Source organism: Vombatus ursinus, unplaced genomic scaffold (genome assembly GCF_900497805.2).
Source record: "Vombatus ursinus unplaced genomic scaffold, bare-nosed wombat genome assembly UNPS02014818.1, whole genome shotgun sequence".
Taxonomy (NCBI): domain Eukaryota; kingdom Metazoa; phylum Chordata; class Mammalia; order Diprotodontia; family Vombatidae; genus Vombatus; species Vombatus ursinus.
The window spans coordinates 69,771-88,163 of NW_020954596.1; the positions used below are offsets into that span (position 1 = coordinate 69,771).

At 43.6% G+C, this 18,393-nt stretch overlaps 8 non-coding genes across 8 annotated transcripts; 5 read left to right on the forward strand and 3 right to left on the reverse strand.

Annotated features, from left to right (window-relative positions):
* Positions 1-541: 541 nt before the first annotated feature.
* TRNAA-AGC lies at positions 542-614 on the forward strand. The gene has a single exon. It is a non-coding gene; the product is annotated as a tRNA-Ala (tRNA).
* A 478-nt stretch (positions 615-1,092) lies between these two features.
* Positions 1,093-1,165, forward strand: TRNAA-AGC. Its single transcript has one exon. It is a non-coding gene; the product is annotated as a tRNA-Ala (tRNA).
* A 564-nt stretch (positions 1,166-1,729) lies between these two features.
* TRNAA-UGC lies at positions 1,730-1,801 on the reverse strand. Its single transcript has one exon. It is a non-coding gene; the product is annotated as a tRNA-Ala (tRNA).
* A 426-nt stretch (positions 1,802-2,227) lies between these two features.
* On the reverse strand, positions 2,228-2,301 carry TRNAN-GUU. The gene has a single exon. It is a non-coding gene; the product is annotated as a tRNA-Asn (tRNA).
* A 600-nt stretch (positions 2,302-2,901) lies between these two features.
* Positions 2,902-2,975, forward strand: TRNAN-GUU. Its single transcript has one exon. It is a non-coding gene; the product is annotated as a tRNA-Asn (tRNA).
* Positions 2,976-12,094: 9,119 nt separating this feature from the next.
* TRNAA-AGC lies at positions 12,095-12,167 on the forward strand. Its single transcript has one exon. It is a non-coding gene; the product is annotated as a tRNA-Ala (tRNA).
* Positions 12,168-12,960: 793 nt separating this feature from the next.
* On the forward strand, positions 12,961-13,033 carry TRNAA-AGC. The gene has a single exon. It is a non-coding gene; the product is annotated as a tRNA-Ala (tRNA).
* Positions 13,034-17,517: 4,484 nt separating this feature from the next.
* Positions 17,518-17,591, reverse strand: TRNAT-CGU. Its single transcript has one exon. It is a non-coding gene; the product is annotated as a tRNA-Thr (tRNA).
* Positions 17,592-18,393: the final 802 nt, after the last annotated feature.

An 18,393-nucleotide genomic window follows, 5' to 3' on the forward strand; every position in this document is an offset into this window, starting at 1 on the left:
CTTATCTCTTCTCTGGCATACCCCAACGCTTGATTCTGAGGGGCTGGGAGGAGTAAGTGTAAGCGCAGCTGGTAGGCCGACTTGAAAGTAAAGACTGGGTAGGAGGCTGACCTTTCGAGAACTCTTTCCTACCTGTCTCCATTCATGTAAGTTGAGCGCTTTTTCAGACGGCCCAGCCCCTTGAACTCAGAGAAGTGTCTCCTTTGATCTTTGACCGATCTTCCCTGGGAATGGATTACAGGCAATTCAAACTGGAGGTAGCGTTTCCCAAGGATTCCTCACAGATTCTTGAGGAAGAGTACTCAAAAGGTCAGCCTCCTACCCAGTCTTTCCTTTCAAGTCGGCCTACTGGCCGCGCTTGCACTTGCTTCTCCCAACGCTTTCCTCCCTGCTTCTTTTCCCTGCTGTTTCTGGTCTCCCGCAGCCGTCAAAAGGAATCGAGCTCTAATTTGGCCTTGAATTCTCAGCGTCAGATAGGATCCAGCACTAAGGTTTGTGGCCTTCTAGATTTTTATGAGGAAATGCTCGTCATTTTTAGGACGGGGGATTAGCTCAAATGGTAGAGCGCTCGCTTAGCATGCGAGAGGTAGCGGGATCGATACCCGCATCCTCCAGTTTTCATTCCCAGCTATGTAAAAAAAGTATGTTGACTTTGCCTATCTCCGAGTGAAACACGGTCTGGATGGAAGAGCGCTATAAGAACCTATAGGTTCTTAAAGAGATTATATAAGCACGGTTTGTGGAGTTGAGGGCCTGGGTGCGTCTTTTGGGGAAAGAGAAGAGTAAGAAGTACGAACTGCCAGGCGCCTAGCGGCATAATCGATTCTCCCTCCATCGCCTACATGAGCCTCTCCGTCAACAGGCGCACTAAAGGTAGGCAGCCCTTTCACTCGTGAGTACATTTCACCTTGAAAAGGGGGAGATATGTGGGTGAATCGCGGGTGAATTTGATGTAAATGGTGTTTAATTTTTTTTTTAAACAGGAATCGTCTCAAGGATTGGCCATTTGGTAATAGCCCTACTCTGTCATCTGCTTAAATACGGGCTTCTGGATTCTTGTTAGATGTGGCTTGTAAACTACGTTATCGTGGTGGGGGATTAGCTCAAATGGTAGAGCGCTCGCTTAGCATGTGAGAGGTAGCGGGATCGATGCCCGCATCCTCCAGTTTTAATTCCCAAAGCCGCATCAGAGAGGTAGGGCCTGAGGGTGTTATCAGTGTCCTCTTCCTCTGAACCACAAGGTTGGACATTCAACCCTAAGAAGCAAGAATGGAAGTAGGCACAAGTGAGGTCCGCTGCAGGGAAAAGAAAGACCTCGGGGTTGGGGAAGAGGGCAACAAAATGACACTGTTGACCCAAAGGGGAAAGCATGATATTTTTCATCTGACTGACTTCTTGAGAGTGTGAGAGAGAGCGGGTTTAGGAGGGGGGTTTTCTCATCTGTCTGCAGAAGTCTTCGCCTGGCTGTCTCGTTGACTACATGAGGGCCTACACTTCTCCAAAGGACTCTCATTGTAGCAGAGAGTGACATTGTGCTTTTTTGGGGCAACCTTTTGTTTTGGACATTCCTAAAATGTTAATAATTCAAAATCCCAAGCAGTGGGTAGGAGAAATAGCCCTGGGTGAGGAAAATCAAGATGGGAATTGATGTGCAAAAGTAAAGAGAGCCTTGAGAAAGAGAACTCCATGGAAGAGACAAGCTGGAGCCGAAACACCTCCCTAGAAAAACTGGAGATGCCGGGGATCGAACCCGGGGCCTCACACATGCAAAGCGTGCGCTCTACTACTGAGCTACATCCCCGACAATACGTAAGCTGTCGCTAATTTCCTTAATTAAGTTCTAATCCGTTTTTTTCAGGCGCTAGAGCGAGTGGTATTACTTGAAGATACATCAATATCATTTAGATCCCAATGACCAAAGAATTTTCTCTCTCCTTTTCTATTCCTAAATGCTGGGCCATTCGTTACCGTTTTATGGAAGAGTCTCTTAGCACTCAGAAATGGTTATAGGGAAACCCAATGATAAATATTGAAAAACAAACAAGAGATCAAAAGCAAATGCAGTTGTAGCTATCGAACGGTGGCCTTACATATACTAAGAATCGGCTTTATATCTCCAGAGTGCCTCAGGTCAGGAGAAATTAGTTGGAGGGTTGAACTGAATTTTCCAAGAAAATCCTGCCCTGAGATGAACCTTTTATCTTTATACAGCTTTTAGAAAACTACTCGTCCCTGGGTGGGCTCGAACCACCAACCTTTCGGTTAACAGCCGAACGCGCTAACCGATTGCGCCACAGAGACGACGTAAAGTTCTACCTTAGCAGAACTGATCGTGGCAAAAACTGGAATCTTGTTCCCCAAAATGTCCTGAGAATGGGGTTTCCATTAGGACTGCAAGTACCCAAAGTACCTGAAACAAGCTCACGTTCAGAAAAAAAAAAAGTCATAGAAAGAGGCAAAATTCAAATCTTTCCGCCTGAGATTCTTCTTCCTTCACTTTTGGTCAAAGCAGGAAAAAATTCCAAACAGCTCACCTCCCAGCATCAAGCACTGGGTCTGTTTCAGTGGGTGGGGAAGCATCTTGAAGCTAATTATGCCCAAGCTCCAGGAGGAAGGGAATAAAAAAGGATGAAGAGAGACTGGTCGTTTTCTTCTGAAAAAAAAAATGTAGGAATAAGTATTCTTGTGACTGGTTTGTTGTGTCCTGGGTTCTCAGACAGGGAGTCATGTCTGTTGGGAGGAATTGAAATTCCTTCTTAGTGTTTTAGGGCTTATGTTTATTCAAAATTATGACCCTGAAGTTAGTAGACGTTAGAGATACTTTGCCATCCTCTTTTTTTTTTTTAAAGGGTAGGTGAAAGAATCCCCTATTAAGTGTCCTACGAAACCTCCAAGAGTAAGGTCTCTGTGGCGCAATCGGTTAGCGCGTTCGGCTGTTAACCGAAAGGTTGGTGGTTCGATCCCACCCAGGGACGTATTCGTTTTAGTTTACTAGTTTTTAAGGAAGTGGCAATTGCTTTCCCAGTCTCACTTACCGGCTTTTCTTTCTCACTTGCCTCCCATTCCATTCTCACTTCTCCGTAATGTTAACGTCCCCTAAATCTTTACAATCTCGCCCTTTCTTTGTCTCCTGACCTACGAATTACGATGCTTTTCTAGATCTCCTCCACTGGCTTTCATCCTCCCACTTCTCTTTCACATTCCTTTTTCTGACTGGGATTTCTGTCTCTGACATCCACTATAGAGAGTGCAGGACAAGCGGCCAAAGAAAAGAGGGCAGAAGACAGAGAAAACCATTGAGGGAAACAGAAATCTTGGGGAAAAGTAATCCTCCAGAAACAGAAAGAAGAGTAGGTGATCGACTGTTAAAAAGTACCTGAGGAGTTAGGTGGTAGCTAAAAGCTGAAAACTACAGGGGGGTCCTCTTGTTGGGAAACACATTGTGGTACATGCATGTCATGAACTGTTATTAAGCCAGAGGAAACGACCAAATGGGCCATCACAGAGGAAAATTGGTGAGACCTTTACGAACTGACGCCGAGTGCAGTGAAGAATTTATTCAATGATAACATTATAGAGAAAACCAGCTGTTAAACCAGTATAAAAATCAGATCGACAAGTTAATCATTAAATAAAATAAGGCATTTATTGAAGCTTAGAGAATTACAGTCCGGACCAACTACTGTCTTACTCAGACAGGGAAGTTCATTGAGGGGAGTTGTAACTAGAAATTATAAACACTCAGGAGGAGAGGCTAGGTCGATAGGTAGAATGTGTGGAGGGAGTGGCGTGGGGGGGGATGGTCACAAGTTATTTACTGCAGGGTGATAGCACATTCCCAGAAAATCCACAGTATCGGTTTAGGCTGCTTCTAGCCAACAGAAGCAGGCCGATGACCTTGCCTGGGTCACAGAATAGCTGAACTGCAGGAAGAGAGGGGTTGCAGAAGTGTCCTTGGAGCTATATCTGTCCGGGAACAGGGGCAGTTAGAAGCTGCTGATTGCAGCAATGATTCCCAGGAGTTGACCTTGGGAGTAGTGGATGATTAAAAATTGCTAATTAGAACAGGGTAGGGGTCCCAGAGTTTTCCAGGGATTGACACAACATTGAAAAGTTTTAGAACTGATCAATAAAATGATAAACCACAAATCTAGATGACTGAAGAAGAAATATGCCACACTTCTGCCAGAAAGGTAATGAACTTTAAATGCAGAAAACACTAGTACACAAACTTCCAGGATGCATCATTTGCTGTAATTCACAGCCCTAATTATTAGCAAGTTTTCCCTCACATCCAGCTTAAATTTGTCTCTTCAAAACTTCCACCCATAGCTAGTCATTCTAATCTCTGGACTAAAGCCAAAGTCGAATTTCTCTTCCAAGTGATAGCCCTTAAAATATGCAAACAACTCAGTATGCAGCTATCTATGGCATGCTCCAAAACCCCTACCATTCCCCCATACTATTCAGTACATTAACACCTCCAAAGGGGACTTGGGGGAAAAAACAGTTTCTTTTGAGCAACTGGGAATATAAAAGCAACCAGACTCTTAAGAAACGAGAATTGGTCATGCAGATCCATCTTTCCCTGGAGTCAGATGAAGAGGGTAGTGGGAAGAGGCAGTGGAAAGGATTGTAGAATTTACTGGGTTCTGTCTCCAGCACACTTGGCAGTGGACCCCTAATCTTTCTGTCTGGCTTATATTGAGCCTGTCACATAGTCCAATATCACAATCATAGCATCCTCTGCCTCTCACTATTGTTGAGGTTTAGAGTTGGGACAGATAGCTTAGTAAAAGAATTCACTTAGACCTTCTCCATAATCATTGGAAGCTTTATTGATGCAAAAGCAGGGGCTAGTCCTGGAAAGAGTATTAGCAACTTACAAAGGCATAGGGGTCTGTTTTATCTTGCAAGATAAGGGGAGGAGTTGCCATGACACAGGATGAGGAAGATGAATGACAGGATAGGGGACCCAGAATAATGAAGATGGGAAATTTTATGACTCAGGATGAGGGGGACAAGGAATTTTTGTGGTCCAGGATTGGGGGGAAGTTTTATGATATCTCAAGACAAGACTGACTATAGGATGCCCTCAAGTTCAGGAGGGGCCTCACAAGGTGCTGGAAAAACAACCCTTAATTAAAATTTGTTTCTTTAAAAAGCTTTTAGCTTTTAGGGCACTGTTTGCTTTTACATCACTATCATTTTGGTTAAAGGAGGTTAGGCTGTAACTCTTAGCTTCCTTGTACTTGAGGTCAATTTCTCCTCAGTGATTCTGGTGAGGCTGGTTGATGGTGCAATGGTATGGCTGATTGTTTAGGGTGGGAGTCACAGTCCCTTCCCCACTGCACATATTTGAAATCTGTCCAAGGATTCTGGAATAACTTCTCTTAAATAAGAGTGATCAAACAAATTAGGTTATCTTAAAGGGAAGGAGTTTCTCGTGAATTGAGTTGAAGAAGAACCTGGGTGAGAGGCGTGGGTTATGCCATGAACAGTTTCCTGCATAAGACATGGAGCAGTTAGTTGTAAATTAGCTGTGAATTCTTTTCCAAGATTGACATTGTATATTTAATGATAGTAGTACCTCTGTGAAATTCCATTTAAGCCTAATGACATTTCTAATGATTTCCAGAATCACATTAAGCACAAATACTATTGTGGGATAGTGTTTATTACTGCTTTACATACTTGACTTAAAATCTCATAATTGTACTTTTCCCCTGAAGAATTCTTAAAGAACATGGAAAGGTAGAATTGCTTCATCACTTGGAAATAATACCAATTCACATTTATGTAGCCCCTTTAACTTTGTAAAATTATTTCCTCACAATAACACCACACACAAAATATAACAGGTACTGACCAACTGCTGTAGTCTGTAAATTGGAATATGACCTGTCAAACAGCAAAAAGATTGAGAAATCATGGTTATGTTGAGGTTTAGGGGTTTAAGGGTGCTGGAACCCTGAAATCATGACACACAGGTCCTGCCCAAATGAATTTGACCCAAGCTTTCTTTCAGCAAAGAGAAGGTTTATTAGAACATCCATCACATTGGGCAGACTCTTAAGGACCCTAAGCATTTGTATCACTAATGTGAGCTGGTCAGATCTTAAGAATCCAAGCAGTGGCTGGATCTTAAGAATCTCAGCATTTGGCTAGATTTTAAGAATCAGAGCACCTTAATGGAGACAAGATAGACCTTATATACAAAAAGACAGTGGGAGAGATCTAGGAGTGGCCAAGTAGTCCATTACCAAGAGGTAATGGAACTCCAGGGATCTGGACCACTTGGCCAAGCAATGGAGCCTAGCTAGGATTAAGGGTGGGAAGTGGCTGGGGGCCATAAGGAGGTAAGAAAAGGGAGGGCTAGGCTAGGTTAAGGGTAAGAGAGAATTGGGAGATTGGGCATAGCCACAATGAAAGGCCAGTTGATGGGATTATAGACTCAGGCTAATGCCAGAGATTTGGCCACATGGGAAAGTCCAGGGTTTTATTTTTTGGGGTCCAGATTCCATCCTCATCAGCTACGTGGATGAAAGCCATCTAATCTCTGTTCTCCCTCTCCCTTCCACTCAACAACCCTCAAATGTACTAGGGATCCAACAAAAGTTGGACAAGCCTGTGATTACTCATCCAAAAGATCCAGAGGCTTAAACAAACACAACACAATACAACAACACAATAACAACAAAATCTTATTTACTTCTACTAACACTAGTCCAGGGGAGATTCACTATTTTAGTAAATCACAGTACAAGTTATGTTATAGTTCACGGATGGGACATGCTTAGTGCATGAGTTCAAGCCTGTCCACCTCTTTCTTGGTGCTCCTGAATTGCATTCAGGTAAACAAAAGAGAAAATTCAATTTAACTTAATTTCACTTGCCTATACAGATCTATGGAGATGGAAAAAATTTGTGACCAAACAAGAGAGAGCATTACAAAATGTAAAATGGATAATTTTGACTATATTAAATTTAAAAGATTTTCCACAAGCAAAACCAGTGCAACCAAGTTTAGAAAGAAAGCGCAAAGTTGGGATTTTTTTTCCACAGAAATTGTCTCTGATAAAGGCCGTGTTTCTCATATATATAAAGAACAGAGTCAAATTGATAAAAATACAAGTCATTCCCCAATTGACAAATGTTCAAAGGGCATGAACAGGCAGTTTTCAGATAAAGAAATCAAAGCTATCTGTAGTCATATGAAAAAAAATGCTTTAAATCACTATTGATTAGAGAAATGCAAATTAAAACAACTCTGAGGTACTAATGGGGATGGGATCTGAACCCCTAAAAGGAAAATACCAGGTCTTTGAGATCTGGACCCCAAAAAGAAAAACCCCGGTTTTCCCAAATCTCTGGCAATTCCCTGAGGCTGTAATTCACTTAACTGGCCTTTCATTGTGGCTATTGCCCAATCTCCTAATTCCATTCTGTTACCTCCTGATTTCCCCTGGCCACTTCCCACCCTTAATCCTATCTAGACTCCATTCTCCCTTGACTATGTGGCCCAGGTCCTTGGCTTTCTGTTCACCCCAGTTTACTGGCCACTTCTATCCAGATCCTCCTTAGATCCCTCCTCCAGTCACCCCAAACTACTTGGCCACTCCTAGATCCTTCCGACAGTCTTTCTGTATGTAAAGTCCATCTTGTCTCCATTAAAATGCTCAGATTCTTAAAATGTGGCCTGCTTGCATTAGTGTACAAATGCTTAGATTCCTTAAGAGTCTGACCAATATGGTGGATTCTTAAAATCTCTCCCACACCCACCCCTCCATTGATGTTCTAATAAACCTTGTCATTGGCTGAAAGAAGGCTTGGGTAGAATTCATTTGGCACAACCTGAATCACTTGCTCTTGATATTTCAGGGTCCCAGCATCCATAAACCCCTGAACCTCAACAGTACTAATGGGGTTGGGATCCAGAAAGGAAAAACCCTGGACTTTCCCACTTGACCAAATCTCTGGCATTCGCCCGAGGGTATAATCCCATCAACTGGTTTTTCATTGTGGCTATACCCAATCTTCCAATTCTGTTAATCTAGCCTGACCTTCCTTTGTCTTACTTTCCCACCCTTAATCCAAGCTAGGCTCCATTTTCCCTTGGCCAAGAGGTCCAGGTCCCAGGACTTCTGTTCACCCCAGTTTACTGGTCATTCCTGGATCCCTCCCATAGTCTTTCTATATATAAAGTCCATCTTGTCTCCATTAAGATGCTCAGATTCCTAAAATCTAGCCACTGCTTAGATTCTTATAATCTAGCTACTGTTTAGATTCTTATAATCTAGCAACTGCTGGGACTCTTATAATCTAGTCACTGTGCAGATTTTCACAATCTAGCCAATAGCCCACAGATGCTCAGATTCCTTAAGAATCAAGCTAATATGGTGAATATTCAATAAACCTTGTTTTTGGCTGAAAGAAGGCTTGGGTCAAATTCTTTTGAGCAAGGCCCATGTGTCGTGATTTTGGGATTCCAGGACCCCTCACCTCTAGACCTCATCAGTACCACCTCACACCTATTAGACTGGCTAATAAAACAGAAAAGGAAAATGAGATTATTGTTGGAAGGGATATGGGAAAATTGGGACACTAATACACTGTTGGTGGAGTTGTGATAGATCCAAACATTCTGGAGAGTAATTTGGAATTATGCCCAAAGGGCTATAAAACCTGTATCCTTTGAGCAAGCAATACCACTACTAGGTCTGTGCACTGGCCGCACGCCGACCTTCTGCCGGCCTCACGCCGGTACCCTCTCCTCCTATAAGGAGCACGCTACCAGAGTCATACTCACTTCCGAGTCTTCGGTCCTCAACCGGATAAACACACAGAGACGAGCCATCGGGAGGCGCCAACACCAGAGCTTTATTCAGAGGCCATCACAGCAAGCCCAAGCAGCAAGGCCAGAGCAACAGAACAGGAGCCAGGAGAGAGTGAGCGCGTGATCTGACTACGTTCGTTCCTAAATACCTACCTAGCCCCTCCTCCCCAGCCCGCTTACTAGCCAATGATTGTAGGGTCAGATACCGGAAGGGGCTGTCTGAGTTTAGCACACCAAGGGGGAGGGAGTGACGTAGGAGGCTAGGACCGGATACAGGGAGGAGCCATCTGGGATTAGCGCATAGACAGAGTATGTGACCTAGGAAGTCAGACTCAGACACTGGGAGGAGAGGTCTAGGGTCAGTGCTGCACAAAGGGACCCAGGAAGTCAGGAAGGTCACAAGAGGCATCTGGGGATGACGTTGCATGTAGGGAGGGGACTAAGCAAAGGGAACTCAGTCCTCTGCCGTCCCACTCCCACGTGGCACCGCCCCTTGCCTCAGGAGCTCAAGCTCCGGCTACTTCCTTGCACCCAGCTTATCTCACATAGCACTGCCCACTGCCTCAGGGCTTCTCCGTATCCAGCCCATCCCAGTTCACCATGACTCTGCCTACCACAGCCCCTGCCTCGACTTCCAAAATACCCAGATCTTACCCTACTCTTGCCACAGCGCCCAACCTGGTAGATGCCAACATCAGACAGTCCCTCACAGGTCTGCATCCCAAAGAGATTTTTTAAAAAAGGGAAAAGGACCTATTTGTATAGAAGAATTTATAGCAGGTTTTTTTGTGGTGGCAAAGAATTGGAAATTGAGGGGATGTCCATCAATTGGCAAATGACTAAATAAGTTGTGGTGTATGACTGTAATGGGATACTATTGTGCTATAAGAAATGATGAGCAGGAGGATTTCAGAAAAACCTAAAAAGTCTTACATGAACTAATGCAAAGCAAAGTGAACAGAACTAAGAGAACAGTAACAGCAATATTGTGTGATGATCAACTGTGAATAATTTAGCTCTTCCCAGGAATATAATGATCCAAAACACTTTCAAAGGACTCATGATGAAAAATGCTATTCACTTCCAGAGAAAGACCTGAGGGAGTCAGAATGCAGATGGAAGCTTACTATTTTTCACTTTCTTTATTTTCTATCATTTTTTTTTCTTTTTGGTCTGTGTCTTCTTTCACATGACTAAAATGGAAATATGTTTTCCATGATTGCACATGTATAACTTATATCAAATTATTTGCATTCTCAGTAAGGGGATAGGGGAGGAAGGTAGGGAGAGAATTTCGAGCTCAAATTTTTTTAAATGAATGTTAAAATTCTTTTTACATGTAATTGAGAAAAAATAAAATATTATCAAAAAAATTTCACGTGCTTACAAACAACCAGCCTTGACCAAGGTGACTTTGCACAGCCCTCCCTCACTTAAATCTAATTCACTTGCATGTCTTGGCATCACCTCTCTGATGTCATGATTCTTTTCAAGAACAAAGGACAAAGAGCAGCAAGGAACTCCCCTAAAACCTCCTTGTTCCTCTGACTTTCTGGCACTCCAAATATGGCAAGTCTTATCCCTGGGCAAGCCAGTCACATGATTCGCCCAGTATTCCTTTACTGCTTCTGAGCATTGTTGGAGAAAATCGAAAAAATGGAGCTGATTTCACCCACTTTAAAGCACACCTACAACTTCTGTAGGACCTGGTAACTAGTAGGATATAAGAGGTGAGGGAGAAGAAAGGCCAAAAGATAACTCCATTATCAGTTCCAGTCACTAAGTAATTGAATGGGTGTTGCCATGGACAGAAGGAGTGAGAGGAGAAGGAGCAGCAGGACTAGGGAGAAAGAAAATGGACTTAGTTTTGGATATGTTGAGTTTGAGGCACCATCAGAGCTTCGATTTAGAGAATGTAGCAGGACAAGAAACATTGAGCAAAGGATGCACCACTATCAGGCTCTTGTCCAACAGTTCAGACATTAGGGACTCCTCTTGTCAAAAGGAGTCCAGGTCTGGGCACCTTATCATATGATATGTAAAGGAGCAAAAGGGAGTAGATTCATTCTTCAAAGCACCCAAAGACAATCATGCCACAGGTAGGAGGTGGAAGAGGGAAGGATAAAGAGAGAAACTGACCCTGAGAGGAACAGAGGTGCTCAGCCAAACAAGCTTTGTAGCCTAGGAAGGGCAAAGAGGTTCAACTGACTCCTACTGCAACTCCCTGAGCTCTCGGATGCAGACTAGTATTGGAGCAGTGTTGGAGAGGTTTTATGAATTGTTACTGACCTCATTGAGCTTTTTTGTCTGGATGTCTCTGAGACTCTTTCTTAGGATGATCGTTTATTGAAAGAGCTCTGTCCCAGAGGATTTCCCTTTCCTTTCTTTTCTTTCTTTCTTTTTTTTTTTTTTTGCTTAGGCAGTTGGGGTTAAGTGACTTGCCCAGGGTCACACAGCTCCCTTTCCTTTCTTCACCCTCAATTTCTCCTTTCTTCCCTATAAGACACTTTATCATGTTCCTTACATGCTTCAGGGTTGTATAAAGGTGCCCCCAAACATTTTGACACAAGGTGCCAAAGTTTGATTCACCTTAAGGGCTGATAGAGAACCCTGCAGGTACTGGAGTAGGCCTACACTGTCACTACCACAGTTGTTCAAATTCTGGGAATTATTACTAGAGATCTGCCTCAGAGGAACTCTTCTGTTTTCCTTAAGTTTCTGATTCTAAACCCAGAACAGTAGTGGTGGGGGCATGGAGAAGAGGCAGAGCCCCCAAGTGAAATTCCCCTTCAGTGATGTGCAGGGAGAGAGCAGAGTCTTAAGAAAGCAGGGCATCAGAGAAAGTGGGGCAGGCTAGCCTTAATGTTATTACCACCCCAGAAATAGACCCAGAGATGTGTCTGAAGTTTGAGGAAAAATCCCTAGAAACAGGCCTTTGCCAAGATCTATTCAGTTGCCTGGAGATTAGGGTAATGGGAACCTGGAGCCCTTACCCTACTTGGCCTCCTTCCTCCACTGTCTTCAGAGTATAACTAAGCTTTCTAATTTGTCCTCTGTTCTTCTCTGACTTGGGTGAAGGCCCATCACTGGGCTTTTTCTCCCCAAACTCCTGTTCTTGTTTGGGTTTCTCTCAGGAAGGCTTACCTTTTATGAAACACAACCTTACTTCTCTACTTCCCCCTTCTCCACTTGCAGATACTGGCGAAGTTGCCATCTATGAACCTATTGACATAGAGTTTGAAGTATTTCAGTCGGGTAGGGGGATTAGCTCAAATGGTAGAGTGCTCGCTTAGCATGCGAGAGGTAGTGGGATCAATGCCCGCATCCTCCAGTTTTGATTTCTTTCACACTTGGCAGTGAGTAGCTCTCCTACTGGGCCGAGACTTTAGTTTCTAGAGCACCTTCCCCTTCATTCACACAGTAGCAGTGCCAGTCAGGACTTGACAGAATGCCTGATTCCTCAAGAAGTAGGTCACTTTGCCCCAATCATCCTGCTGGAACTCTTTGCCGAGAACTGTGTAAGATGGTCAAACTTCAGAGAGAAAATACATACAACACACTCCTTGCCCATTGAAATAGCTTAGCTGGGCCAGTACTCTAATGAACTTTGATAGTTCACTGGTTTGTTTCTGTCTTTGCTGTTGAGATTCAATTATTTGTCCCAAATCTTTTTACTTTTCTGTATCACTATTGTGTTTTGTGATAGTTTCTTTTTTGGGGGGGGGTGGATGGGGGGGGGGAGGTGGTGTTTTTATGATGACTAAAACTTTAAGGCCAAGAAGGAGACAAGACATCCTTATACCATATTGTAAGACACATTGAAATCCTCCCCACCCAAATCCATGGTGACTCTCAGCTCTCTGCCTCTATTCTGTTTCTCTTGTTGGTTAGGGGCAAAGAGAAAGGCCCTGAGAAAGAAAGGGGAAAATTATTGGAGGACAAGCCTCAAAGATCAGGCCCAACATTAGTTTGTTCCTCCCCAGGCTTCTGCTTTTCTTTTTTCTTTTTTCTTTTTTTTTTTTTTGCCTTGGAAAGATTTACCTCTTATACACTACAACCATGTTTCCCCCACCTACTTCACAAGTATTAGGAGAAGACATACCTTTTGGGAGCCTTTGTCAGGTGGGGGATTAGCTCAAATGGTAGAGCGCTCGCTTAGCATGCGAGAGGTAGCAGGATCGATGCCCGCATCCTCCAGTTTTGTGATTCCCTTCTGGTGTAGAAGTGTGAGTGATTTGTTAACCAGAGAGTGGAATATAATCAGACTCCACATCCCAGGGCAGAGAACACCTTTCCCTTCATTATAGTGACCCTACTATGCCTATACCATCATTCCACGGGAACCATATAAGACAATCACAACTAAAATAAAATGTTGGATAACTCTCCTATGCATGTTTATTGAAATAGATAGTTGGGCCAGTACTAGAATGAACATTTACAATTCACTAGTTGGTTTCCACATCTTTGCTGTTGAGATTCAATTACTGGTCCCCAAATCCTTTTTCTTATAGGCAGCACTATTATCTTCCTTCTTGAGATAGTTTCTTTTCTTTGGGGGGCTGGGGCGGCAATATTTCTATGATAACTAAAACTTTAAGGCCATGAAAGGAGTGAGACATCCTTATCCATATTTTTAGATGCCCTGAAATCCTCCCCACCCAAAGCTATGGGACTCTCACCTCTCTGTTCTTCTCTCTGGTAAGCAAGAGGTAAAGAGAAAAGCCCCAAGAAAGAAATAGGAAAATAATTGGAGGACAAGACTCAAAAATCCAAAAGCAGAGATGAAGCCTTCCCAGAATGACAGAACCTGCCCAAATCTTTGCCACACCAGAATGGCTTTCAACAATCCAGCATACATATCCCAAGGAACTCAAAAATAAAGTCCAATAAATAGTATAAGCTATTCATAGCCACATTCTGTGCTTGACTGAACAAACTGGGCTCAGTCCCAGTGCTCAGAAGGTTCAATTAGGGAAATGTGACTGACTGCTCACAGCTTCTTAGGACAGGTAGCAGGATAGTTGGGAGCCAGCACTTGGAAAGGGGTTGGGCACCAGGCCCACTGAGGCTGTTCCTAGGGAGAATTCTGATTTTTGTCACCAACCTTTGCTCTCTTTCCTCTGAGGAATTCCTCCCCCTAAAAGTTACCCAAAAGCAATTGGAAAGGGAAGGTCAGCCTCCTTCCCTGGTCCCTTGAATTTGCTCCCAGTACCTGGTCCAAATCTTGTTGCTAAAACTCTCAGCTCCTAAGCAGGAGGTCCTGATTTAGAATTCCACTTGGACTCGTTTTCTTCTTCCTCTCCCCTCCAGTCTTACCTTGGGATCCAGCAACCTGGGACAGGACCAGTGCAGGCCTCCCCTTCTACCATCTTGGACTGAGGCCTTACAGGATCCCACTGATCTGATGCCATGAAAGCCAAGAAGCATTTAAGAAGCACCTACTTTGGACAAATTCCTAGGCTAGCCCTTGAAGATACAAAGACCAAAATAGTCTCTGTCCATAATCAGCTTACATTCCACTGGATCCTAGCCAGGAACAAATGTCCTCTCTCAGCATTAGTGAGTAATGTATCCATTACACTGTGCCTCGCATGAGCAGAGTATAATAGAATTTTACAGCAGAAATGAGGATTGTTCTTTGGCCAAAGAAAGTCTGCACAAAGTAAGTCTGAATATGTCTAGTTTGAGCTGGGGACCTCTTGCCAGTATTGTTGTTTCAGACCCCAGGAAGGGCCTTGCATTTCATGCTGCTGGGTTTGTCCAACCATTAATAGGAGGGAGGCCATGGTTACCTGAGTAAGAGTACTAAAAAGTGGGAGTGGGGAAAAAAGGGAGGTGGGAGTGGAAGAGACTGCCCTACTTGTCTTTCTTTTCAAGTTTGCCTTTGCTCTGTGTTTGTATTTGTCCTCAGAAGCTTTCCTCCCATCTTTCCCTCCTGTCTCTGGCCTTATCCACCCACTGTAATCTGAAGAATCCTCCTTTGGTCTTAGGTTCTCAGAGGCAGGCAGCCCCCCAAACATTAGAGGTATGTAGCCTTCTAAAGGCTGTTCAGAGTAGTTTGTGAGCCAGTTATTTGGTTTGGAGCCATTAGTTTAGATGGTAGAATGCTTGCTTAGCATGTTAGAGGTAGCAGGACTGATACTGGCATCCTCTAATTTTGATTTCTTTCCAATGTAGAGTTAATGGTGGGCATTGGCCAGCCATGCCCCTCTCTCCATGTTCTAGGAAAAAGTGACATGAGATCTGAGTCCAGCTGATGACTCCCACTTTCTCTGAGGTCCTTCCCAGCTACAAAGGATTATTAATTCTGCATTTGAGCTTGGGGGTGCCTTGGGGTTGATAAGAAGCTGAACAACAACCACGTATGCAGAACACAATGGATTCACTATCACTCCTTGACCACTTGACCACCTGATCACCTAAAGGTAGGCAGGTATCCCTTGTGTGTATGAGGAAATTTTACATGGGAAAGGCAGAGATGTCTGGTGCAGAAGCAAGTGAATTTTCCACAAAATGTGTTTGGTTATTATGAGGATAGGGCATGTGATAATGGGTTTTCTTCTTTCAGCTGCTCAGAGATGTGGGACTTCCTGTCCAGAGGTCCTGTGTAATGGGACACCATCTACTATCTGAAGAACTAGGAGGGCACAGATTCTTTCTGAAAGTGCCAAAGATGTTGAAAAGAGAAGCAAATAGTTAGGCCTGGCACAAGTGGAGCACCCTGGGAAAGAAGAGATAAATACCAAGTGAGAGAGAGAAAGAGATAGAACAGAGCAACCCAGTTGACTCAGGCCAAGGGGAAAAGGATGGGAGTTTTGATCTGATGTCTTGAATGTGTGAATGGGGGCATGCAAAGTGGAGGGTAGTTTTCCCAATTGTCCTCCGAAATTTCCTGATCTGATTGTCTTGATGACTATTTTTAAGAGTTTAACATTTTTCCAAAGGGCTTTGATATGTGTCCCAGAAGGTTCTGCTGTGATTTCTTCATCTTCAGCTCTTCTCTCCCCCTTTTTCTCTCTCCCCCCACAATTGGTGGCTCTGTCAATAGAGCACTGGGCCTGAATTTAGGAAGACTCATCATCCTGAGCTCAAATCTGCCCTCAGACGCTTTCAAGCTGCGTGACCCTGGGCAGGTCACTTACTCTTGTTTGCCTCAATTTGTAAAATGATCAGGAAAAGGAAATGGCAAAACCATTCCAATATCTTTGCCAAGAAAACCCCAAATGGGATCACGAAGAGAGATTCATGACTGAATAACAACCTCTTCAAGTTTAGTCCCTTGGGGCCCATGGAGGTCTACTTTCACAATGAGACAACTTGTCACAATGGGACACCCTCATTATTATCATCTCATACTATCTACACCTCCTGGAGTAGGTCAGAGGCATGCCCCCAGGTCTGTTTTACTAGCACCAATGTGATTCTGGGCCTGAGGAAGGTCTCTTTTGCTTTGTCTTTCCTAAAATTTCTGGGATTCCAAATCCTGAGCAGTCACCAAAGGGAAACTCTCAAGCAAGCAAGAAAAGAATGTGTGTGTGTGTATGTGTGTGTGTGTGTGTGTGTGTGTATGTGTGTGTGTGTGAGTGTGTGTGTGCATGTGTGCGCATGCACGCGAGCACTCCAGTACACAGGTAGATAATGACCTTTTTTAGATAGGTTAAGATTAACTGGAAATTGAAGTGAATGACCTTAAAGACCATACAAATCAGTCCAAGCTCAGTCCAGACCTACCACCTCCTTCATATAGAAACTTAGGTCCCAAGAGAAAAGGGAAGGAAAGACCAAGTGTGGTATTATCCTAGACAACAGGTCATTGAGGGGAAGGAGACAGCAGAGTTTAGAGAGTGTGAGCTGAACTTAGACTGCAGCAGTGGTTGGAATGGGGCAGGACAGGAAGGTGATATGGAAGAAGTTGGGAAATCAAGGCCTGGAGCAAAGCTTTCTAGGCCTCTTCAAGTATAACAGATGTCTCACAATACTCATAGAAAATCATGGAAAATGGTTTCCGTATTAGTCATTTTGTCCGAGAAAAAAAGGAAGGAAGAAAGAAGGAAAGAAAGAAAGGAGAAAGGAAGGAAAGAAGGAAGAAAGAAAGAAATAAAGCAAGCTTTGGTCTGTATTCAGACAATATCAGTTCTTTCTCTGGAGGCAGATGTGCGTGTTTCTTGAGTCCTTTGGGATTGTCTTGGATCATTGTATTGCTGAGAATAAATAGTTAAGTCATTCACAGTTCTTCATCCCACAATGTTGTGGTTACTGTATACAACGTTCTCCTGGTTCTGCTCGCTTCACTTTGTATCAGTTCTCATAAATCTTTTCAGGTTTTTCTGAGAGTATCCTGCTCTTCATTTCTTACAGCACAACAGTATTTCTATCACAATCATATACAACAACTTGTTCAGTCATAGAACCTATGGATATGGATTTATTTTGCCTTTGCTTCAAATTTTTCTATAGCTTCCCATTGTTTAGTGAGTAAATTTTACACTTCTTTGAAGGGCATTCAATCCTTCAATAGTCTGGAGCCAACTTACCTTCCCTGACTTATTTATTTTATTCCTTTTTACACATTTTATATTCCAGTCAAAATGGAAACCAAAACTCTCTATTTCTCTCTCTCCCTCTCTGTGCGTGTGTGTGTCTGAGTCAAAGCAGGCGTGAGTATTGGGGGGGAAAAAAGGCCCCACTGGGATTCGAACCCAGGATCTCCTGTTTACGAGACAGGCGCTTTTACCAACTAAGCCACGGAGCCTCGTACCTAAATTATTTTGGATCTATAAAAGAGAGGGAGTGTGGATGAAAGCAGCCTTTCTGTTTGCGCCCAAGTTAGAGAAGCCAGCGGGGGGACCTTTCTCGTCTTTTCCTTCTGAATCATTCCTACCTCATTTTCCCACTCCCTCCCCATTGTGCTGGAAGCTTGCATAAATATATTATGTCAGACCCAGAAGGAAGTAAATTATCTCTTACGGATTCCATTCCTCCTTTTCGTCCTCTCCGTAAATGGACAGTCTCGAGACTGGAAAGGACGTCAGAGCCAGTACTGTCTGGTTCTTTATTCAGCTACCCCGGCAAGCGCTCGGGCGGCTTCGGTTTGCACATGTTAGTTGCTGAGGTTTGAAACACTGTTTTACCCTCAAAGAGACCTTGAGCTGTTTACTTAGACTCCCTGGTCCTCGATGTCCTTTTCTGTACAATGAAGGGTCTGGATTAGATGACCTTTAAACCTAGATGACTTTCAAACCGAGATGACTTTCCAGCAGTGATAAATTTCAGTTCTCTCTGGACTGAGGGACTTAACATCTATCCATGCAGCTCATTCTACTTGGGGAGAATGCTTACCAAAATTTCCCATCCCCGGGGCCAAGTCTTGTCGCCCTTTCATTTTATAGCCCTACAAATACCGGAAAACAGCTGTCAAGGAGAGGCAGATGAGTCAGAAAGAGCACAAAATTCTTAGTCAAAGGATATGGGTTTATATCTCTGCCAGGCCACCTGCTTGCTCTTCTGTAAGCCTGGGTTTCAAATATTAAAATGAGAATTTTAGACGCCTTGAC